The following is a 24,906-nucleotide window of genomic DNA, read 5'->3' on the forward strand; positions in this document are numbered from 1 at the left end:
CTATAGAACCAGTTTTACACATATTGTCAAGGTTTCTTTTGTTTTTAGTCGTGACCTTTTGCAAATGCTTTAGGTGGATAAAGCATGGTCTTGGCTTAAGAATGTTCCATTCGCAATATGAACTATGCCAACTGAAATGGCTGGAACCCACACTAGATGTGGTACATACATATCTATCTATCTATATCTATATCTATATCTATATATATATCTATATATATATCTATATATATATATATATATATATATATATATATATATATATATATATATATATATATATATATATATATATATATATATATATATATATATATATATATATATACACACACACACACATACACACACATTCCCACTTGTTGCTGTTGTGAGAGCAAATGCTTCAATGCTCCCAAAACCTCCCTGGTTTGAAAAACATTACACGAAAGCAGCCTCTTATTACAGAAATCTGCATGCAATGTGCCAGCCTCCAAAACAGTCGGAGAGCCTGCTCATCATTAGTCCCACACATATTAAATATAGCCTTTTAGTTTCTAGAGCAGCGGCTGCGAGCGCAAGCCTTTTATTATTTGTATTAATCACGCATAACGCTTCCAGCTGTCCCTGCAGGGCTCATATCGCTCATGAGACAGCCCTCTGCTTTGTCTCCAACTTCTCCCTAAGCCGGTTGTCTGCTTTCACCAAGGGGTATCGAAACTGCTTGTTGATGTTTCAATCTGGATGTTTCCCTTTTGCAGAGGAAACCAATCGTGCTTTGAAAGCTCAGAGTTTCCTCTATAAAATACCATTATTTCATCCACTAAATATACCATGAGGTACAGTAGACAAGTCTCACACCCTTCAAGGCGATGACACACTAGGTGACAAAAAATTACTAAATGGGTTCTATTGTCACTGAGCATTAATATTATTAAGAAACAGATTCATGAACTCTGGCCTAAGCCAATAAATAATGAACAGTGCTGAGTGCAATCTTGGCATTTTAAAAACATTCTCTATCACCCCCCACACTACCACCACTTTCCTAATTATTAAAGAAGAACTCCACACAAATATAACGAGTTCAAGATTTTTAATGCCTAGCCCCCTGCCCTCCTGCTGATTTGTCTGACTACTTTGTTGAGCTCACTTACTAATGTTACTTTACAGCAGTGGTCCCCAACCAGTAGCTCCTGAGCAACATGTTGCTCTCCAACCCCTTGGATGTTGCTCTCAGTGTCCTCAAAGCAGGAGCTTATTTTTGAATTCCTGGCTTGGAGGCAAGTTTTGGTTGTATAAAAACCAGGTGTTCTGCCAAACAGAGTCTCAATGTAGGTTAGCAATCCACATAGGGGCTACCAAATGGCCAATCACAGCCCTTATTTGACACCCCATGCTAGTGTTGCTCCCCAACTCCTTTTACTTCTGAATGTTGCTCATGGGTTCAAAAGGTTGGGGATCCCTGCTTTACAGTTACTGTATTAGCAGCAATCTGTCATAAGCCGGCATCCTCCAAACCCCACAATTCCCTGCACACTGATTTCAATAAGGAACAGAACATCACAGTGCAATGCATTGTGGGTTTTGTAGTTCCTGCATGTTTTCTGTAAGCTGTGGATGTTACAATCAGTGTTAAAGTCCCCCCTTCCCTGCCAGGATTTCAAATGATGTAGAAAGAGAAAAACTGAATTTCAGAATAGAAAATTGCATTTGTTCATACTTTTTGAAGAAACAGGTAACTGTGATGGATATAGTAGGGGTTTCTGTGTTATGTGGGCATCTTTATCAAATTTTGGTTTGGAAGCCTGAGTTCCCCTTTAACAACAGACATTGCGAACAGCAACTCTGAGCTTTCTTACAACAGCTCAACAGATGTCTAGATAGATTCTGGTAGACATCATTTTCAAACACCATGGTGGGAACTGACAAAACCAAAGTAGATTTTTTTTGTAGCAACCAACAGTCCTACCACAGTTGACCAACCAGAGCAAATTGCTGATTGATTGCTGTGTGTTGCTAGAAACTAAAATAACTCATCAGAAGTGACGATGGCTGCCAATATCTGGCTGAGACCATGTAAATACCATAGATTACCATTATGGTGATTAAACCAATTTCAGATAAATTCTATAGAACTGGCCCAACCAAAACAATTAAATACTTGGCTCTTTTTTCAGTCCTTAATGGAAATTACCTTCTTAGGAAGACAGCAGAAAAGAAAGGGAAGTTACATCTTTTTACTAATGTAATTTCTCATCAGCAAGACAATCTTTCATGAAAATTTGTAAATATATCAACCTTTTCAGTTGGATTTTTTGGAAGTAACATTATAGCACTGTAAAAGAGCATACGATGTAACTATAATTCAGTACACTAACCAGTCGAATTCAGGATGACATGTACAATTGCACATGGCTTTTAGGGTAAATCCACACTGGGCATTTTGGGGAGATTTGGCCGCCTGGCGACTAATCGCCTCGTCCTTGCGGCGACCAATCTCCCCAAACGCCTTCCCTGACTCTGCGCCGTCTTACAATTTAAAAAAAAAAAACGCCGGCGCTAATCACACCCGGCAGTTCATTTTCCGAAGTCGCCCAAAGTTGCCTCACGAGGACGTTTGGGGAGATTGGTTGCCGAAAAAACAGGGTGATTAGTCGCCAGACAACCAAATCTCCCCAAAACGCCCAGTGTGGCCTGACCCTAATTGGGACCGTGATGAATAAGGAATTGAAGAGTCAGAGCAACTTTTCTGATTCTGTCCATTTCAGTCTGAGCAGTTATAAGAATGAACAAGACCAATTAACAGATGCATGATTTCTGCACAGAACACTACTAGCCTCTGAATATGGCCCTTTGTAAATCAACAATATATAAAAGCTAGATGGTACGTATAGAACAACTACATTACAGGTGACCAACATGTTCTCATTGTGACACCTATCGTTATCCAAGCGGCTCCCCCTCATGGTACACCCTTGCCCTAGGCTCACACTGTAAGCTCAGGCGGAGTGCGCTACTGCTAGGCATGGGGCCCGCTCTGGGTTTAAAGCGTTGCGCAAGTGGCGGGAAATGTCTAGTAGGCAATTAATACCTCTGATACCGCAGGGTTAGGGGACAGGCGTGGAGGTGGCTGAACGCAAAGCAGTGGTACTTCGCTCTGTAGCGCACTCTCCGTCCGTAACATACGAGAGGCCACAGACAGGCTTAGTAGAGAATGGAATACGCGTGCCGCGTTAATACGTTCCGTACCGAACCTTACGAAGGATTTTGGATAGCATCCTGGGAGTTGTAATTTGATAAAAATCGGCAGCGCCGCAAAATAGCGAATCAGAAGCATTAAACTGTGTGTGGCCTCTAGCAGGAATATAGCGCGGAAGACGCTGATAGTTACAGTTCAACAGCAACCGGTGATAAGGTTAGGGGCCAAAACACAAGAGTGCAATAACTCTGCCCGATTAGGCAACAGCCACCCCTTGGCCGCAGTATAATCCCCGGGACCCCCGTATGTGTCAATAAGCGATAGGCACGCAATCCAGCGCTGCTCAGCATGGGGTCGCCATTGGAGAGAAAGCAGCCGCGGCAGCCAGAAGGCGGCGGAACAAACAGGCGGCTGCTGCCAGGAGTCCTTATTTGATCGCAAGAGAGCGAGACTTAACTCCTTCTAATCCCACTGGCACCATAGCCGAGGAGGGGGAGGGAAATAATTGCCCAGTGCAAAGTAAATATGCTTTCGCTATTAACCCGTGCCTTCCAGTCATACAGCAACATCACTTTGCAAGCCAAAAAGGGAGGACTTTGCACCCTCTGACCTCTTTTAATAGTCCTTACCAAGCACAATAACTCACAGGGACAGATAAAAAAAAACAGCCCATTTAGGCGCCACAATGGCTTCAGCGCCAACAAACGCTCAGTGCCGGCACCCCAGGCAATAAACTGCTTACACACACGGAGCCCAAGGAATCGCTCCATTCAAATGCACAGCTGAACTGGATTCCTGGGCAACCCGTGTCACGCCTTGTTTCAAAGTACAGCAGCCACCGTGTCCTTTCTGCTGTTACCCAGGGGCCCATTATTTCTCAGCGCAGCCGCTGCGCTCAGTTCCATGAAGTCAATTCTATAGTGGCACATTCTGAAATAGATGGAGGGTGACGGTACACAGAATACAAAACCCCAATGCCTGAAGGAAAACGATTTCCGCGATTAGAAGAATTAGGGTTAGTCGTTACTAACAAAGGCACTTAAAGCGCGTTACACGTTCCGATTCTCGGGGAAATGAATGGCAGCCCGTGTGCCCTTAGAGCTCACCTTGACGTGCAACTCTCGTGGAGATCGATACCGTCAGTCAGCATTTGCCAGCGATCTATTCATTCCGTGCGCTAAAGCCGGACCATTTCTGCGCGACTCGCAGGCAGCGTGCTGATAATAGAGTATCCTACAATGGTGAATCCTGCCGAACCCGTAGCCGTGACCTTAGTTTACACCCCGCTCCCTGTTTCTAAATGCGCGTTGTGTCCTAATTTTTCCATTGAAAGCACTGCCTCTGTACAGACAAGGGCGGCGGGCGAGGCTACATTAATGGGTAGTCAAATGATGGCAAGCGGAAACATTACATTTGCCAATAATAGATGAAAAGTAGCACATATATTAAAGTCTCCCGGTGTTGCTATTCTGATTAGAGAAACTTTCAATGAGCCCCTTCGTAAGGGCAATGGGACAGTGTATAGAATGAACCCTGCACCCACCAAATGCTCTATTCGGCTTACACAACAGTAAAGGGGCGCAGGATGGAAACCCCACAAACAGGGCGCAAACTGTCACCGCGGTCTGCAAAGCCTGGAAGTAAAAGCCAGCCAAGGTGGCAATGACACACGGGGGCAGACAGACAGAAGTATCGCTTTTACTCCGGAGTCGCGCAGAGCGTAATATATAGATCGGGGAGATCTAGTTACACGCAGGATGATCGGTTTCCATGCGGAACAAGCCAACTCTGCGCACAGGGAGAATGGGGCGGGGGAGTAGCACAAATAGCATTTAAATGTCTAGGGTATTTAAGTGCTCATAAAAAGATTATGTCATGTGTCAAAAAGTTCATCGGTGGCAGAAGTATAGGCAAAGCTTTATTCATGCACAGATAAAGCGATGTGGCCAATGGCTCTCGAATTAGAAAATCGAGATAAGAGTAGTCGGGAGGGGTAATTGAATGTGTTCAGTATGTGTTCAGTAAAGACGCGACACCCGGCAGAGCTAATTGGGTTAGTACGTGCCGCGCTCAGGCTACGGGAGGGTTAAGCCGTCTCTTTTGGGAGATCGCCAGCTCGATGTTGGGATTAGCCGGGAATCTCTGCGCAGTGGATGCCTCATTTCATTTCAAAAAGGAGGGGGATGGGATATCGCACGGGCTATCTGGGGCGTATCGGGGGAGCCTAGATTTTTAAATGCCAACCTTCAGCACACAAATGAATCAAGTATTGCTAAATATCGCCAAAGCGCTTTTCTTTCATACGATCAAAGCAGCAGCGCACAACTGCACAGCTCAAGCAATTAGCCATTTAATTAGAGCCGGCTCGGATCAAAAAGTAATTTGCTAGGGATGCCCTTCGCGTTGCTATCTATATTAAAAGCCAAAGCTCCGGACGCTACGGAGCCCGCAAATCCACACACATATACAGACAGGCACAACACAGTTTGTACAAATACTCACTACACCCGCTGCCGATGTCCAAATTGCAGTAACACGTACTATCCGCCTTTCATTGGGCTCCGGAACAAGATAGAATGAGCAGCCAGGAGCCGTGACCCTACTGGACTCAAAAATGAACAGCACGATCCCGCGGTCTCACCTGCTGTGCCGGGGCACGCGCTTCTTCTTGCAAAGGAAAGATCGCTACTCCGACTGGGCTCAGCCAAGCATTACAAAGCGGGGAAATCTCTAGCGCAAAGATCCTCCTCGCCGCACATCTCCACAGAAAAGCGAATACACGATCTCAGCATTGTTGCATTTACAGGGTTAACGCGCACTCCCGACGACTCCTGCCTTTTGCTAAAATTAGATAAATCCACAGAAATCCTGGGCGAACGAAGCGTTTTCTGTTCCTGTCTGACAAGCGGCGATCGGAGCAAAGTTTATTATTGTTATTTGCAGGATGGTCTGCGCGCAGAGTAGCTGCTGAGCGTGATACGATCCTCCCTCCCCTTATGGGAGGAGGTGCTGGAAGGAGGAGGGGGTGGGTTAGCGAGGTCAATCTCCGAAGCCCCCAGGAAAGAAGAAAGAGGAACGGTGGGAGGTGGCAGCAGGATCCGAGCCAGACCCCTCCTCCTCTTCTTCTTCCTTCCTCCACCTCCTCCCCCGGTGTTAGCTGGGGATGGCGGCGGCGGCTGCTGCGCTGAAGAAATGGAAAATGAGAGCGCACAGGGGAAACCCGGCAATAGCGACTTGGGGGAAATGTGGCCAAAGTGCTCCCCTCTGCGCCGCCTATTTGCCGTCCATTAGCACTCGTGTAACCCACTTCTTGCCCATACGCCTAGCGTGCCGATGGCTCTCGCATCTATTCTGTCCAGTTGTTTTGCCTTTTCGGCGCAGATAACCCTTTCATATATTTCTACTTTGAGTTGCCACTATCACCCCGGGGCTCTGTTTCCATCCAAGACTAGGGAAAAGCACTTGGAGATTATATAGGTTATAAAATGACACTGCTAAATCAGTCCTAATGAATGAATGTTGGTCCATAATTGTGCTTTCTTTATTCCATTTGTTGAAGCGTTAGCATGTTAGCGCACTGAATCTCCCCCGCTCCCCTATTTTTCCCGTAGAGCCGGCTGCGCTTCTCTCTGGGATGGTTTTATGCATGACTTTCCTGGCTTCGCGTCTGCCCCAATTTACTGCCTATTCTGTATTGTACTTTTCTCCACGCCTCCCTTATCTGTGCATATGTGCCTGCTCTCAAGGTGCCTTTACTGCTCTTCCTCTCTGGGCAAGAGATAAACTGTTGGAAGCCACGCAGAAAAAAGCCCCAAGTCATTGGAAAGCGCTACTGCAGAACCTCCTTGCTCTGTCCCCTCGCTGCCGTACAGTCAGCCACTCAGCTTCCAAAAGATTTGCGGCGACTAAAAGTTGGTGGCCATATACAGACAGATTTAAGCTGCCGATTCAGGTCCTTCCGATTTGGCAACTATTTGCCTGTGTGTGTGTGTGTGGCCCTCCCGACCAATATAGATGTCATCAAGCAGGGTTGGTTTTCCCATTAAACCTTATAAAAGACGTTAGAGTCTTATGAAACTACCCAAGAAAGCGCAACCTTCGGATTCCGCGCTAATTCCTCCGGGAAGCTTCTGTGGGAATGACCTATGTGACATCTAAACAAGGTTTGAGGAGCAACCAGCACCTTGCCTTGTTTTTGTGTACTACAGGCTCTTTGTATGTCAGCTGGAACAATGGCAAATGATTCCAAAGAAACCCATTTGTCAGCGCACCAATCCTGAATAAAATGTTTCCTATATACACAACATTATTCCAGCTATAAGCAACAGAGAGCTTGTGCGTCTCCGCGCCCCTGGCTCTATTTCTTGGGAAACCGAAGCGGTTCACCTTCAGTGTGTTTCAGAAGCAGCGTTTTTACATAACGTATATATCACCTTTTGTTTCCAGATCAGTTTTCACTTAGTAGCGGAACAGAAGCGCTGAGCAGACAGACCTGGCCTTGCGCTAGTGATGGGGAAAGCGGCCAGAGAAGCATATGGTCTGGGAGCTGTATAGGGCAAGGTGCACCAGACCACTACGCACAGAGGTGAAGTGCGCCGTTTCTGCTCCATGGATCACAGAGATTGAGCAAAGAATATTGAATATTGCCTACACATACACTCGAAATGTCCTGGAGATATCGGTGCTACAGGCCTGCATTAGAGAATAGCAGGCACATTTAAACAGGACACAATCCTTAAAAAGACAATCCAATCACAGAATGACATCATTATAGTGACGCCACACTCCGTAGTGTCGAGTGATGCTCAATTGTACCGAAGTCTGCATGTTCTTCTTGCCATACCCTAATTGCTCCCATTTGCACTGAATTGCCCCTCCCACTCAAGACAGTGGACGTGTTTTCACCCTACTCAACACAGGCTGTTATGGTTATATGGCCCAGAAGCTGTGGCCCCTGACACATGGTAGTAGTCCCTTAAATCAAAAGCTACTGTAAACCCTACATGCTTTTGCCAATGGCTGCTGATGGTTTCCAATTCCACGTACCACTTACACTTGAGAAATGTCTATTAAAAAAAAAAAAAGAAATGCCCGGCAAGCGTCATCAATCAGATAATTGTGATGATAAGCCGCCTCTCCTCCTCAGCCGTTTCTATAGCTGTCTGTTCCCTGCTGCCGCATGTGCTGGGACGTGTCGTTGTCCCTTTACTTTCCTCTAAACCTCTCTTTGTCTTCCTATCAAGCTGCCAATCACTCGCTTCCCGTGCGCACACAGCGCTTTGTCGGTCTCCCTGTCCCCTTTCCCAGCGATCGGGAATAAGCAGCATCGTACTATCGCACTGCAACCCCCTTCAATCTTCGAGCATCAGGAACTGATCGTAAAATATATACGTAGCTATATGGATATGTGAACGTACAATAGACGAGTGTGTATGTATATATAGTATACCCCCAAACGCATTTTATTCGCCCAGAGCGCTATATAAAATTAGATTCAGTTTCCGCTAATACGCGCCCTGTGACTTTGTACTTTGCACGTATGTGGCTATTTCCAATAAGCAGAGTCCCTGAGGTGGCAGCCTGTGTGGGTGTTTCTCGCCAGTGATATCCCAGCGGATGGCTTAACAGCCTTTTTTCTCTTTATGACGCTTTGCGCTCTGCCCGTCTCTTTCTCGCTTTCCTTTCGGCGCCTTTCCTCTCCACACTCCCCTCCTCCCCCTGTTGCTGGCACATTGCCAGTTTCCACTGTCTGTGGCCTCTGGGTCCTCACAAGAGCTGCAGGCGGCTAAGCTTCGAGCACCTCACCCTGCGCTGTACAAGTGCCCTCCGCTCACATTAACCCTTTCCCACACCGCCCGGGGCGTAACACGCAATCCGCTCCAGTAGTCTTTCTGCAAAGAGCGCACACCCCGGAGTGAGCAGCGCGCACTGAATGCAGTCAGAGCCTTCATAATCTGCCAGGAGCAAATGGGAAATGCGTGTCTAATTATATATACCAGCAGAATGACTAAGTAGTTAAAGCCCGATGCTTTCAAGTGGCAAGACTGGTGCAAGTCCCCAAACCAGTTCCTTAATGACTTTACCAGTCACAATGGCTCGATTGTGAGCTGCGTGGGACAATTCTGTTTCTATTACCCAGAAGATCAGGGGAATATTCTATTGTTTATACGCTCGTCAGACAGCAGAAAACGAGAAGGGAACAAGCCATTGGCATGTCGGGTTTGTTGGAGGCCGAGCCCCATTCTCTCGTCAGACTGACAGGACACAAGTGAGAAATTAGGCGTAAGAAACGTGCCAAGCGCACAATCATGGGAAGGGAAGGGAGATTCCCCCCACCGCCGCTGATAAAATCCTAGGCCCGTAGCAGACTCAGTTCCTCCTATAGAAGAAATAATGAAAGCACTGAGCTGTGCAACACTGCTCGGGAATTTCAGGGACAAAGTCATAAAGGTTCATCCCCACACAGACTAACGCAGTGTTGTACATATTGGGGAGAGCACATACAGCAGGGGTTTCTTTCTCAAACATTTCCATTTTCCAGATCAAACGTCCTATTTAACGTACCCCCTCCTCAGTTATTACATCTCTCCTTGTTTACTCCAGTTATGTTTCTCCAAGCGATTCTAAAGTCCAATGGTTTCGTTTTATATGAGTAGAACACAATAGCAGTGTGACGCATACATTGACTACCTAGAGCAGGGGTCCCGAACCTTTTTTACCTGTGAGCCACATTCAAATATAAAAAAAAAGTTGGGGAACAACACAAACATGAAAAAGTCCCTTGGGATGGCAAATAAGGGCTGTGATTGGCTATTTGGTAGGCCCTATGTAGACAGGCAGCCTACAAGAGGCTCTGCTTGGCACTATACTTAATTGTATTCAATTAAAACCTGCTTTCAAGCCTGGAATTCAAAAATAAGCACCTGCTTTGAGGACCCTGTGAGCAACATCCAAGGGGTTTGAGAGAAACAAGTTGCTCACGATCTATTGGTTGGGGATCACTGCTCTAGAAACACAAAAGGCCCCATAAACCTCCATTAGCGTTACTAGTGACTGTTATGAAGAGATGATGTCTTTTTATATATGTGCATGGCAGGCCCAGACTGGCAATCTGTGGGTTCTGGCAAATGCCAGAGGGGCTGCTGTATGGTTCCATAGAAAGTCACCATATAGTGGGCTGGAAGGGGGCTGTTTGGGTTGGTAGGGGGCTGTTTGGGCCTCTGTGGACTTGGAATGGCAGGGCCTATTTTGACTCCCAGTCCAGGCCTGGTGCATGGTCCGCCAGACTGTCAGAACAGCAGCTTATCCAGTCAGTGACAAATTGACATACTTCTTGCCACCTGTAACACCTGACTACATCCAAACATCTTGACAGTGGGCCTGTCCAACATTTCTTATCGCTAATTCGAAATCGTTTCTCTCAATGATTTGTAAAAATGTGTTTCCTGCCTCTCTTCTGTTTAGTATTGTGCTGAATTTAGTGCTCTGGTTGCGTTAAAGAAAAGCCTAATGCGCTAGCAGATCTATCCTAGAATGTGTGTGTTTTATTGAAGTCACACAAGGTCTCTGAGCAGGCAGGGTTTATCTATCTATCTCAATCTTTTTTTCTTTTTGGTTCTTGCACCAAAATAGGTGTTTTTTTCTGGGTGCCGGAGCCGTGGTTTCGGGACAAAGTGGAAAGTAATTTGAGTGACTTGTGGCAGATTTGTTCCTTGAATGACCTCGCAGTGCTCGCCTGGATATTGACATGTAGAGCAGCACTTGTTGGAGGGGGGAGAGAGGGGTGGGGCTGTTTTTAGAAACGTCTGTTCAGGCGGCTGTTGACCTGCTTTATTCGCTGCCTGTTTGGAAAGGAGGTTTCAAGGTTCCCTCGAGCCTGATCGCCCTGCTGTGCCAGAAAGGACTGATCCCAGTTGGCGCTGAGCTTGGCACTAGCCAGGCAGCCCTTGGGGGTCACGATTTATGAGTGGGCTGACTCATAGGAAAGCCAATGTCCTCTTCATAAAGAGCCATTTATCTGACTCTGCCAGCTGCAAAATTCATGTAGAAAAGCAGCTCACAGCGTCTCCTAAAAATCCCGACAAAATGATTATTGCGGCCAGCCTGCTTTTTCCAATTAGCGCTCTTACTCCGACAAAGCTTTCTTTATTAACCAATTAGCAGCCAGGAGGCGATCCATGGGAATTTCAGCTCTTCACAACCAGCAACATCGCATGGACTGGAAATTGGAAATCAGCAGATATAGCAGCACTTCCACATCCCTAGAATTAAAATACTACAATTGATGTCGTTACTCAGTCGCGTGAGGCCTACTCAGGTCTGTGATTGTGGACAAAAACACGCGCCCTGTTATACAGCAATAGAATAGGCTCAGTTTGGAAAATACATGGTTTTACCGATAGATCAACGTGGGGAAATAGCCAGCTTTAACACAAAGAAACAATGACTGGAGCTGTAAAGAGATTAACTATTTCTGTCTCCACTCTCTCGCTATTGTGACCGTTTTAACATATAAAATGAAAACCCACACAAAACAGAGGTGAAGGAAGGAAGTGCAAAAAATCCAATTATGGGCCCTCAAACAGTGCCAGTCGCGTCATAGCAGGGAAGACAGACGCCGAATGATCAAACAGTCGCATCGCGCCGGAGTGGTGCTGTTATGTTTAACTGCGACGTCTGCAGGTATTATCGTCATTATACTGGCGGAATTCAAAGTTTGGCCCACAGGGTCACATTCATATAATGAGCGACGGTGTTCATTTAACAACCCTCATTTTGACGATTCAAATCACAAACTAGCCCTAAAATGATTCGGACCCCCTCTATATTTAAAGGTCCGATGCTCCACGCGACAGGCTTCTCAAACTGTGGTTATAAGAGATCTGTGAAATTGCTCGTTATTTATGGGAAAAGAATGGGGAGACAGCGAGAATGCCAGTAGCAACGGTAATGTCGCTCTAGGCCCGAGTCAGCCGCCTTCTGCTGTGACTCACTTCTCTTTTGAAACGAATTGGCTTTTACAGGAAGCATGGAAATTAAAGTCTCGCTGAAGTGCACATTTCAGATCCTTTTAGTGACATTAATTTCTTGTAAACATCCGCGATCTTATAACCAGAAGATACACCGCACTTTCCTTTTTATCGTGCTCCCCACAGACTATGCGAATAGACGTGCGAATAGGAGGCACGACCTTTAGCGACCACAGACTTGACATTTTATTCGACCAGAAGGCATTCCAAGCAGAGGTTTTGCTTCCCCTTAAAGAGGCATTAATGAGAAATAAAGATTCGCATGACAACTGGAGCGAATGTGGCAGTTGCCTGTCCAGTTACTTAATTGTAGTTTCTTTGTGCCAGCAGACATAGCATTGAAAGAGCAACTTCTTCAAGAAAGCTACTATAGCCTTATAGATCTCAGGGGTGCAAACCCGATCATGGGCTCCAGTAGAACAGTTGTATGAAAGAAGGTAAATTACATTGTGTACTATAACCAGCTGTTGGTGAGCAAAAACTCCCAGCACCCTCTGTCAACCCAGAACAGCAGAACAACATCTGGAAAACTGCTGGATGGTACCCTCGCAAATGTTATTCTGTGTGGAACAAGTGTAGGACTGCTCCACCAGGATGCAATGACAACTCATATGAGCCCATGGGGCAAGTTGACTAACCAGCGAACATTCCCAGTGATGGCTTTGCGCACATCGTAACACTTCGCCAGGCTAAATTCGCCTGGACAATGCTAATTCCGAAGTTGCACACAGAGTACCGACTGCTGGCGAAATTACGCTCAGCAGTTCGAAGTTATGCTAGCGTTGGCTAATTAGCATACGGCGTGCAGTTAATGTACAATGGCCATATATGCTGCAGCAAATACATTACACTACACAAGGCCAGGGAACCTAAATAAAATAAAATAGAGTTGTTATATTGCCCTACACCAGGGTCGGACTCCCCCTCCAGCCACCTACTGTGATGAGCCAAGCTTGGCTTTACTGTGTTAGGGCGCCGCTCAGTGCGCATGCATGTACGGCGCCATGTGCATGCGTGAGCTGCGTCGCTCAGCGCGCATGCATATCGGGAGAGGAGTTCTAGGCCAGCGGGGACCCACGAGGGTCGGGGCCCAGCGGGTTATTTCCCGGTGTTCCACCGGGCTAGTACGACACTGCCCTACACTGCTACATGTGCCCACAGTATAGTTTAGGTGCCATATGTTAGCAAATGTAGGGGGGATAGATGGTACCCCAAAAAAAATTACAATCTTTTTAAGTCTATCACCCTTTAAATAGGAAAAAACGCCAGCGTCTTTTGGGACTTGGAAAAATGTTCAACTTTTTTTTGAGGAACTCCTATCTACTCAATTGCACTTTGCCTGGTCTGAGGTGGCGAAGCCACGTCTGGCGATGGAGGTAATGGTCAGTAAAATCAATAACTCAGTGAATTTGCGTTGTAACACTCTTTTCGCCAGACCGAAAATTCGCCTGGCTTTAGAGTGTGAAGTTGCGCCAGAGTCTATCTCCTTGGCGAAAGCAAAATTATGCCAGCTACCGTTAGTAAATTGGCGAAAGTGCCGAAATGACGTTGCGCTGGCGAATTTTTGCCAGCGTTAGCCACTTCGCCCTTTAGTAAATTTCCCCCCCCATGTGTTTTTGTGGGCCCTCCTGCTCACTCAACAATTGGCCATGTATGCTTATACCATATGAGACCAAGGAGGAGGAATGGAGGGAAGGATAGATGATGGTGGGTAATTAGAAGCAACTAAATGAACAAAGAAGGTCAAGAGAGGAGAAAATTCATTTGGAGAATGACTTGCACTCTGAAGCTTTCTGGCAGAGCGTGTTGCTTAACCTTGGGTTCTCAGATGTAGCAGAACTATAACAGTGTGCATTTACCTTTTTTATGCAGTATTTGGAGGATGCTGGTAGTAGTCCACAACTTCTGGGGAACCAAGGATAAGAAACCCAAGCAAGAATGGCTATATGAAAATGTCCAACTCATTGCTAAACGTTCACCCTGAGTTAAAACTTTCAGACACCGGGACAGTTCCTGTTTCGCCCTGGTCTTTGTCTCCTTTGCTGGTTCAGAAATGCGTTCCCTATGAAGATTACTGTGAGCTGGGGACATGGACAGGATGGAAGTCTGCCTGGCCCAGATAATAGGAACAAGGCAGCCTCAGAACTACACATCTGCATACACACATACAAAATACACTGCTGATGCACAACACCTCGTGAGACAAAACTGTCAGTCACGCTCGGCTCATTATGATGGCCTGCGAGAAGGCGCGACTGCAGGCAGCCGAGCAGTGCGTGTGTGTCATTGTTTGCAGAGCGCCTAAACACACAGCCCTTCACAGAATACAAATAGGAAAAACGTGGTTGTGAAACAGCCGAAATCAAGAAGTTCTTCATACACACAAACTGCAGGAAGGGACACTGTGTGCACACGCTCTGCAAGCAAAATAGTGACAATAATACTCCTATGTTTAAGACCAACGCACGGTGTGTTATTAATAGAGGCCCAGCACTCTAAAGCGTTCCGCGGTAACTGTACTGTAACCCACAGTCTCTTCCCTAGAGTTAAATCGTATGTACTATGCAACCACCCGGGACCCAATCCTGCCTAGTAGTGTGACTGTGCGACACTTGGCTAAAGAGTTCCACCTATGGACTGAATGAGACGCGCGAACCAGCAGCGCGGGGGTTAACTAAGAAAAGTCCCCAGCCGGAGCAGCTGCAGCCCAGACACGCCCCGCAGCCCTTATCAGGTCAATCAATCGTGGGAGCCAGAAGCGCAGGCTGAGCCTGTAGCAGGGGCACAGAGCCGAGGCGTGCGCGAACTGCACACACAGCAAAGGGGAAGAGGTGCAGCCGTAGACGTGTCAGGTGCAACAGGCAGGCTCCTATCTACATATTGCGGCCACTAATCTCTGAGAAACATCTCCCTGAGCGAGGATAGCACTCGCAGCCTGTCATACTAACCGTTGGCTTCAGTGTTGCTTAAATACGGAAGAGACGGTTTCGCCGCACAGGATGTAAGCTGTCGCTGTAAAGGACTTTGTTCGTGGCCCTAAGAGCTAACAGTCTAATATCTGACCATTGTGTAGCTGCAAAGTAACACATTGTAGAAAAGTATTCACTCAATTCATGGGAACTGCGAGGCCAGGTCTTCGCTCTCAGTACGCCCCATACATATTCTTTGTTTTAATCGTTCACAATCATTTAAGATAATTGAATGCCCATTAAACTGTGGTTTTTAGTCGTATTTGGCTTTAAACCCAATTTTCTCATTCAGCATTTGGGCAGGACCCTATAACGCTTATGCTACAGGCACACAGAGATATTTTAAATAACCCCCAATCCGTATATGTGAGATAGTACTACTGCGTTAGTGCCATCTAGACTTTTATTCTCGCTAAACCAGCCTTACGGCCATACATGAATACCATAGAACATTTGTTCTGGGTGAGTGCCTGAACGATCACAACTGCAGGAAGCGAAAAGAGGCCGCCGCTCCTTTTGGTTGCTGTTAAAAAGGTTTTTTTTTTACCAGAACCATTAATCCATAAGGCTTATTATTGGTCAAAAGGTAGCCGATTGAGCACGACAGACCAGAAGGGAGAGACGGCATATGGCTATATGTGGCCATCAGAAATCGCAGGGCCCCATACGACAAGATTTCCTGGGCCCCCTGGGCTGCGCCCTCCCCACCCACAGGTCCACCCCCCACCACACAGTAAAAAAATAAATATTGGTGGTTAGGGTTCCCACATGTTAATAAAAAAAAAAAAATATTGGTGGTCAGGGCCCCCCATGAAAAAACATTTGTGGTCAGGGCCCTCCATAAAAAAACATTTGTGGTCAGGCCCCCCCATTAAAAAATATTGGTGGCTAGGACCCCACATGGTTAAAAAAAAAGTGTCCAGGGCCCCACCCACATTATAAGAACATTGGTGGCCAGGGCCCCCCTTAAATGGATTATAAAAAAACTTGCTCCCCCCCAGAAGTTTAAAAAAAAATTGGTGCCCAGGGTCCCACCACACAACAGGGACCACAAAGGTGATTGGATGAGCTGGAGGGACATTCAAACCTCAGCTATTCAATCCCTGAGCAGCTCAGCCGGGACTTAAACTCTGTGACCAATAAGGGTAATTAATGGACAGAAGACAACTCCCCCTGTGCTCCTGCCCTGCCTTCCCGAAGTCAGCAGCTCTCAGAAAGCAGGGGGGCTGGCTAATCAAGTAAGTGCAGCGTGGCCGGCCCCCCTTACCCTCGAGGGCCCCCTAGAACTCTCCCCCCTGTCCCCCCCTGATGGCGGCCGTGGTGGCCAGACATTGGGCTGGTAATGTAGATGAGGTCAAATCTTTACTTCTGACTGTTTTTTAAGATACCTTTCAGATTTGCTATTTTATGGCCACTTGTGCTTTGTGAATGATCATCAACCCCTGGATCTGCAATCTCAGCTGGGCCACAGTTGCAGCACACCAAATCTTTGTCTGACTGTGTGCCATATACAACATTATTATATGCAACTGGGATCTAAGAAATTACATACCCCTGACTGGTATCAAAAGAGCAGATGTGCATGAGGCTTAAAGGGTGTGCTTCCACATCCAATTTTCCATGAAAGCAGTTACTCCAGCTGCATTAGCTTGGAAAACATATGTGCATGAGGTCTTTGGAAGGCAGCACAGATCTAAAAACAGTGCTATGTGAAGCTGCTGGCTGCCCCTCCAGGCTTTTCCCAGTGCGTCTGCCATTTTGTTCCCATATGCAAAGATGCCACAGTGGAAGTGTGGGGGCACAACTATATAATTTTTCTTTTTTTAACCAGTAGTATCTTGGCTCTGGCTCACCCCAACTCCTGGGTAAGGAAGACAGTATATTGGCCACAGTGAGACAAAGGGTCTACTCTGCTAGTCACAAGAAATACCATTTAGCTTTATTTGGCACCAATATTTCAGATTGAGCCCATAAGCAGCATTGTTATATGTCTACATGAGAACCTGGATATGTTAAACTATGCACCCTGCAAAATTTGAATAGAGTGCAGAGTGCCCTCATTGGCAGTTACATGCTGCTGCAATTGATGCACCACTATGCAAACTGTGTATTACAGTTCTGTCATAAACCATATCGGTGGTGTCACTGCTTTCTAACATTTTATACGGTAGGTCACATATCCAAGAAAGTTTATATTAAAAAGATGCCATTAGGCAGTCTTGATGGCATATTGTTCCTTTAGGTGGGCATCTGACAGCTCTGGTGTATTTGATGGATGTAAACAATAAACTCACTATAATGTGACAAAGATGCAAAGCATGATTGCAGACCTTCACAAGCAACTCACCCTATCAAAAAATCTGCTATATTTTGCACACAGCAGCGTCACTGGTTCCCCGTAGTTCCTCTGATGAGCTCTCAGCCCATTCCCGCACACATCTCGGATCGTATCCAGGCTTTTAACAACATGCATTCCCTTGATGGGAACAGCTTTACAAGAACAAGCTAGGAAAACGCCTCTTTCAGGACAGATGGCAGACTATTTCCGTTCAATCATAGCCTGTTACGCTGCATCTACTCTGCTAGCATGCTGAATATTCACTGCGACTTTTTAATCTGTCCAAAACCCTGCCAGAGAAACATTACAGGCCATTTACCATAACCCCATCACCACCAGATGCATTTGCATTTTCTTATGTGCTCAAGTTTTTTTTGGGTTACTTTTCCTCCTGCTAAGCCCAGCGCCTTTGGGAGTTCTCCGTTTGTGATTGTCCTACCTAAATCAATACCATAGTGGTAGGTATTGAAGAAGAAGAATGAGAATAATTAAATGATGTTGGGCACTATTGCTTTAAATTATGTTTATGGGGACACCTACAGGATTGTTATATTTCCTAACAATCATCTAAACTCACACTCACTCAGCACATAGTTTTTTGGAAAACAAAGTTTGGAGTGCTGGAAACTGCAGAATAGACTCCAAAAATTCCAAGAGTTTTCATACTAAATTTAGTCTGCTGCAGCCTTTAGTAGGTGTTTGTCCCTGGCTGTGAAATAATTAACAACAGAGCCGGTACTGCATATGTTCCATAGACAGTGATATGGATGTTTGATGCCTGTCATTTTTTGCCACATAGATACTTTTTCAGATTCCAAGTAGTTCTCTGTGAAGCTGGTCTCAGTTGTGAGGCCTATGTTGGCTTATTGCTGAACATATATGGATTGACTTTCCATTAAAGTGGTGGGTTCAAAATATGTTCTCATTGTTCTCTTACCTGTTTTCATGAGGCCTGAATGTAGGCCGTATATAACAGTAATATATACAGATACTTGCAACTGTAATTTTAATTTTAGTAATGTATCACTAATGTAATGTATCAAACAAGGTTGAACCTAATAAAAAAAAGTTTGAGAGCAATATGTTGCTCTCCAACCCCTTGGATGTTGCTCCCAGTGGCCTCAAAGCAGTTGCTTATTTTCAAATTCCAGGCATGGAGGCAAGTTCTGGTTGCATAAAATCCAGATTTAATGCTAAACAGAGCCTCAATGTAGGTTGACAATCCAAATAGGGGCTGCAAAATGGATAATCACAACACTTATTTGGCAGCCCAATAAAATGTTTCATGTTAGTGTTGCTCCCCAACTCCTTTTACTTCTGAATGTTGCTCACAGGTTCAAAAGGTTGGGGATCCCTGCTCTAGACAAAGGCTGTGTCACAGTAAAATATACATTCATAAACATTTTTACAAAAAATGTATTTGCAGTTGCTTTAGGATCTATAACCACATACATTTTAACTCCACCACACTTTGTTAATTCATTTCATGCTGCACTGAATGTTTTTACCCATGAGCGTGGACACATAAGCTGAACACAGAGAAACAGATCAAGACTAATGTCGGATCTGGCTGTCTGAAACTGCTGTCAAACAGGGACAGCCATAGAAACAGTCCTCTTCCCCTGCTGATTTGTACAGACCTCACCAGTGTAATACAGTCATTGACTTGGGGGTCAAATTATCTGATCAACCAAATAAGGAAAATATCTTCTTGCACCATTTCATTATTGGTATATGGCACACATCATAAGGCCAAAATTATATTTTGCTGCAACTGTTGTTAGGTTTGGCATGCTACAAAAACATTTGGCTATTATGACAATGGAAGTTAGACATGATTTGGATACTTGCATCAAGTTGTCAGCTTACTGGCCAATGTATGGGGCCAGAATGACTTACTGCTGGTAATCAGCCAGATATCTAACAGGGAGGTTTGTAATTCCCATCAGGTAAAAACCATATTGAAATTGCATCTACCCTTATTGTGATCCGATGGTTGGCCTGGGGACCAAATGATCCGATTAGACTTTTTTGGCCTACAATCTAGCTTTACATGCATGCAGTTAGATTCATTTTTTAAATCAACAATTACCCTAATGGTGCTCACAAATCAACAGTTACCCTAATGGTGCTCACAAGTCAACAGTTACCCTAATGGTGCTCACAAGTCAACAGTTACCCTAATGGTGCTCATAAGTCATCAGTTACCCTAATGGTGCTCACCAGTCAACAGTTACCTTAATGGTGCTCACAAGTCAACAGTTACCCTAATGGTGCTCACAAGTCAACAGTTACCCTAATGGTGCTCATAAGTCATCAGTTACCCTAATGGTGCTCACCAGTCAACAGTTACCCTAATGGTGCTCACAAGTCAACAGTTACCCTAATGGTGTTTACAAGTCAACAGTTACCCTAATGGTGCTCACAAGTCAACAGTTACCATAATGGTGCTCACAAGTCAAAAGTTACCGTAATGGTGCTCACATGTCAACAGTTACTCTAATGGTGCTCAGAAGTCAACAGTTACCCTAATGGTGCTCAGAAGTCAACAGTTACCCTAATGGTGCTCACAAGTCAAGTTACGCTAATGGCACTCAGTCAACAGTTACCCTAATGGTGCTCAAAAAGGAGAACACGGGTGCCTAAGGCCTTCTACAGACTCCCCATTGTCTATACAAATTCAATGAGACTGACTAGTTGTGTAGAAAATGGGATGTGACTGCTGGTAAGCATACCCAGGAACCCAAATAAATATATGTATATTGTAACTTTGGCAAGATGCAGTAGCATCTGACTTCAATAAAAAGTAATTACATGTGCTTCTGATTGATATTTGAGCAACTGGGTATGATTTTATATGTGTTTGTTCGAGTTGAACTCCCATTGGAGACAGACCTGAAGGGGGAACAGATCATCCCTACTAATATTACTCTAGCTCCAATTGTCCCATACCAAATTAAGTCAGTGGAGGATGCTGGGAATAACTGCTGGAGGGCTATGCTGTTCTCTTGACTACTGACATTGGGATGAGGATTACCAATGTGTTATTTTAAGACTACCAAAATGGGCTTTGATCTGAATGGGTATATATTTCAGACAAATAATATCAGTATAACTGTCCATTAGAGCAATAAACAAACTGATCTCTGGCTTGTGTGGTACTTTTTTTTATTTACGATTAATATCAATTTATGATCATGTTACCTAGTGTATATGACTATGAAGATAATGTAGGTACTTCACCAGTCTAGTAGGAAAGGAAAGTGACCTCCTGGTTGACGCTGCTGCCCAGTGTACAAATGAATTCTGGCCTTCAATAATATCACAGCCATAAACACAAATATATAGTCATCCACTCTACAGGGAAAAAAAGGATCATCCTTGCCAGGCCGTGCCTGTTACAGAGTTCTGGTAATTGATGGGGGCAGGTTAGGAGTCTGAAAGAAACGATATATAGCTCCGCTGAGAGACAGAGCTAGCGCGGAAAGCAGCGCATGGCGAGAGTGGCTACGTGCCAGTGACTGGGAACTCCGATCGGCCTGCTGCTGTGTGTGCAACTTTCCTTCTCAGACTCATTAACCTCTAATGTGGCGTGTGCACTGCAACTGCGCATATCCACGATGTGGCCCCGCTCCACTCTGAACAGCTCATTAAGTTAATCGCCTGGCCATTAGGCGAAATGAATATAGCCTGTTCTACGCGGTGCGCTAGTGTGTAATATAGATAGCTGCGCATCAGCACCGCCAGCTGACTGGAGATACGGTGACTTGGATAAAATACACGACGAATTGCTGAATTTGTCCTACAGTAACAGAGGTGCCACCTGCAGTGATTATTAATAACACCCACATGTAATATAGGGAAATGGATAAGGCTATTCCAGCAATGATTTCATGGAGCGAGATCCCGTATCGCACGTACTGGCGTTCACTGAACGCCTTATAAATCCCTGCATGGAACTGCATCTCATTCACAATAGGCCACACCATTTCCCAGCTAGATCTCTTTTGTCCAATCTTAAATGGCAAGCCTCGTATGTGCTTATAGAACGTGCTAGTCGCGCTCACAAAGAGTTAAGCTCAGCCTCCGTGCTCACGTCTAGGAATCTTCCCTTAACAACAGAGATATCCCACATAAGGGCTGCTCCCCCACACATTACTGTGTAGCGAAGCAGGCTGCGCACAGAAATATTATATTGCATCGCTATCCAGCAAGCGGAGCCAAGACTGAACGAGCCACCTAACGCTTTCCTATTAGCTGCACAGAAAGGTTATCTCCGCTCCTGCCTTCTGTGATACACGCGGCTGATTAGCCAACTTCCCTCTCGTCTTCCTACTCCGGGCTCTGGAGCGCTCTCCTCAGCCATTTTATTGGCGGATTAATGCCTGTAATGTTCCCAGTCCCCAGCCGTCTGCGCCATGTAAAAGAGAGTGTGAGAAAGGGGGAAGGGCGGGGAATTCATCTGCTGGAGACAGCCAAGGGAGAATTATGTGCAGTGGGGGCAGGTCTGGCAGTAATGTGCATTTCAGGTAATTATGCAAACAATTCAGGCCTGGAGAAAAGTCTCAAAATAGTTGCCTTACATAGGGTTTAGCTGCCCATACATTAAAAGATCTGTTCCTTTTGGAGAGGTGGCCAAAACACTGGATCTTTCACTGCTATACCCAGCTAGAGATGGGCAATCGGGCATTATTGGGGTGAGCAAATCTTTTGGCCCTATGGTCTAACAAATGGGAAGCCCATTGGAGAGCCTCATACATGGGTCAATAGGCTGCCAACTCGGTCAGTCAGCAGCTTTTATTAGCCTTTGTATAGCCACCTTAGCTCCTATCTATATATATTCTACAGTATGGGCCAAACAATAAATGAAATCCTTATAATAAACAAGAGCCACAAATATCCTGTATATTATTTCCTTATAAAATACACAAAAGCCATCAATATCTTGTAAATTATATCCTTATAAACGGTGAGTTCTGATGTCATCAGTTATAAACGGTGAGTTCTGATGTCATTTCTGTCACATGACTCACTGAAATTTATAAAATAAAGTACCCCCAGTTGTAAAATATGAGGATATTAGAAGTTACCTCGGAGTTCCATGACCTGTATAAAAACACTCGGCCTTCGGCCTCGTGTTTTTATATGGTCATGAAACTCCTCGGTAACTAGTAATATCCTTATATTTTACAAGAGGGGTTACTTTATTCACTATATAAATGGTGCTTAGAGATTTCATTGGTTATAATAGAGTTTAATGGTTTAGTGGACGTCCATCACATCTCCCAGTTTTTTTTCAGTTCTGATGTCTGAGTTATTGTGCATCTGCATAATAAGTCAGTCCCCCCCAAACCACACTTCACTGTTGACAACTTGACATCGCACCCAGGCAGTGTTGGACTGGCCCACCGGGATACCAGGAAAACTCCCGGTGGGCCCAGGTGCTGCTAAACGTTTGGCCTATTACATGGCCATTCCCTATTTTTATGAGAACAAAGAGGCTAAATAGATGGAATAATAGATTATAGTATGCAAAGAAAACAGACTAGGAGAATAGAGGTTGATTGAGGAGATAAAGAATAGTAGTACTGAGAGTGGGCCCCTGCTCTAAGGTTTTATGGTGGGTCCCTGGTGTAAGGTTTTTGGGTGGGCCCCTGGTGTCCCAGTCCGACACTGCACGCAGGCCCACACCAGCTTGGCCATGTTGGAGCAGTGGATTTGGTAAGTCTCGGGTGGGAGAGCCATAGATTTTTTTAAGCAAATGCAGTATAACAGCGGGAGGGGCACAAGTTTGGCAGGGGGCCCAGGTTGACATTCTGCACATAGGCCATTAGTTACGCCACTGGTTTGGTTATACATACATACAGGGAGGAATGAAGAGAGAAGCTCAGTTAAAATCACAGGAGGGGAATGGAGCAAAAAGAAGTCAGGTGGGTAATGGAGCAAAAATTATACTGGAGAGGAACAGAGAAAACGAAGGGAAAGCGAGCTGTATGGAGAACAATGGGGAGAAACGAGTGGAACAAAAGAGATACATGGAGGGGGGCACACAATAGGGGACCAGACACTGAATGAGAGAAATGAGGGACCTGAGTCCCACACCCAGAGAACCATCCACAATGCACATTGATTGGGGCCCTATGGGTATGACCCCCTCCTACCCATAGTTAAGCGACCTCTTTAAAAACACTCAGCCTACGGCTTTTATATGGTCACATAACTCCTCTATGACTTCTAATATCTTTATAAATTACAGCAGGTGTTGCATTACTATATCATGTGCAGCTCTATACATCATACCATACAAGTCTATGTGCCTTAAAGGGACAGTACATCCCCTTGCTCCACATAGGTTTGAACATAGGTTGGAACAGGGATCGTCCTCCTGATCATACCCTTTTCCCTATTATTTTGATGAAAAATCTGGGGTTTTTTGTCATTTCTTGCTACTCAATTTATGGTCATTGTGAGGTAGTAAGTTAGATTTCCAGTGCACAAATAACCCCCCTGAATATTGGGCTCCTGCCAAAAGAATAGGCAAGGTAGGGGTCTAATTGTACTTGAAATGCTATGGCCTATTTTAATTTATTTACAGAATAATGGGGTATTTTGATCACAATAATTTTCACAGGTGCATAGTAGGTGGTTCCCAGCAGACAAGCTTAAAGAATACAAAAGCGTAAACATTTTTCAGTTGTCTGCAGGGTACTGTGTGATGGGTGCATGTGCAAACTTTAGCAATGACAGGTTTCACATGGTTTCCAAAAAACTGGTGGGACAGACTAAAGGCTGAAATGTGAGAGTCATATACTATCTTGCATATCCAGTAGCTTATGGTACCTTTCCCGGAGGCCCAGACTGGGGCCCATCTGTGGATCTGGCAAATGCCAGAGGGGATGTTATAAAGTGCCATAGACAGTTACTATTTATTGGGCTGGTGGGGGGCTGTTTGGGCTTAGGTGTACTGGAAATGCCTGGGCCTGTTTTGATTGTCAGTCCAGAGCTGTTTCCAGGTCCCCTACAAATAAATTAAATGGGGCCTCACTAGTGAGACCTCAACTGCTGCAGTGGCCCAACCAACTCTGATGGCGGATAAGCATGCAGGCCACAGGCAGGGCAGTGACTATTATGTTTTCTGTATCTGTAATCTGGTTATTGGTCTTTGCAAAGCTACAAAAATTACAAGGTACCCGAACCCCATAAAAGTATAAAGACTTTTGGCCTTGGTGTTCCCCATTTTCACACAGAAGCGTGTTGCGGTTCGAATCCTTACTCTGCAGCCCCATCGCAAGCTGACTAGGCGCTACACTGGGTATTGTGCTCCAGTGAGACACGGCTCCTGTCTGCTGCCAAGCATCAACCTTGAATTCAAACCTTATTTTTTCCGCT

The 24,906-nt window shown here is 45.3% G+C and overlaps 1 protein-coding gene across 6 annotated transcripts in view; it reads right to left on the bottom strand.

Moving 5' to 3' along the window:
* The window catches only part of bcor.L (BCL6 corepressor L homeolog), a 108,893-nt gene that overhangs the window by 32,309 nt on the left and 51,678 nt on the right, over positions 1-24,906 (bottom strand). Inside the window, exon 1 of one of the 6 annotated variants that reach the window (XM_041582093.1) lies at positions 5,684-6,298. The exons of 1 other annotated variant lie outside the window; for it this stretch is intronic. The gene's annotated coding sequence lies outside the window, so the exon portion shown is untranslated. Of the gene's footprint in view, positions 1-4,287; positions 5,655-5,683; positions 6,299-24,906 lie in introns of those variants that run through there. 4 more of the 6 variants (XM_041582094.1, XM_041582091.1, XM_041582090.1 and 1 more) reach the window with 4 other exon arrangements.

Source organism: Xenopus laevis, chromosome 2L (genome assembly GCF_017654675.1).
Source record: "Xenopus laevis strain J_2021 chromosome 2L, Xenopus_laevis_v10.1, whole genome shotgun sequence".
NCBI classification, from domain to species: Eukaryota; Metazoa; Chordata; class Amphibia; order Anura; family Pipidae; genus Xenopus; species Xenopus laevis.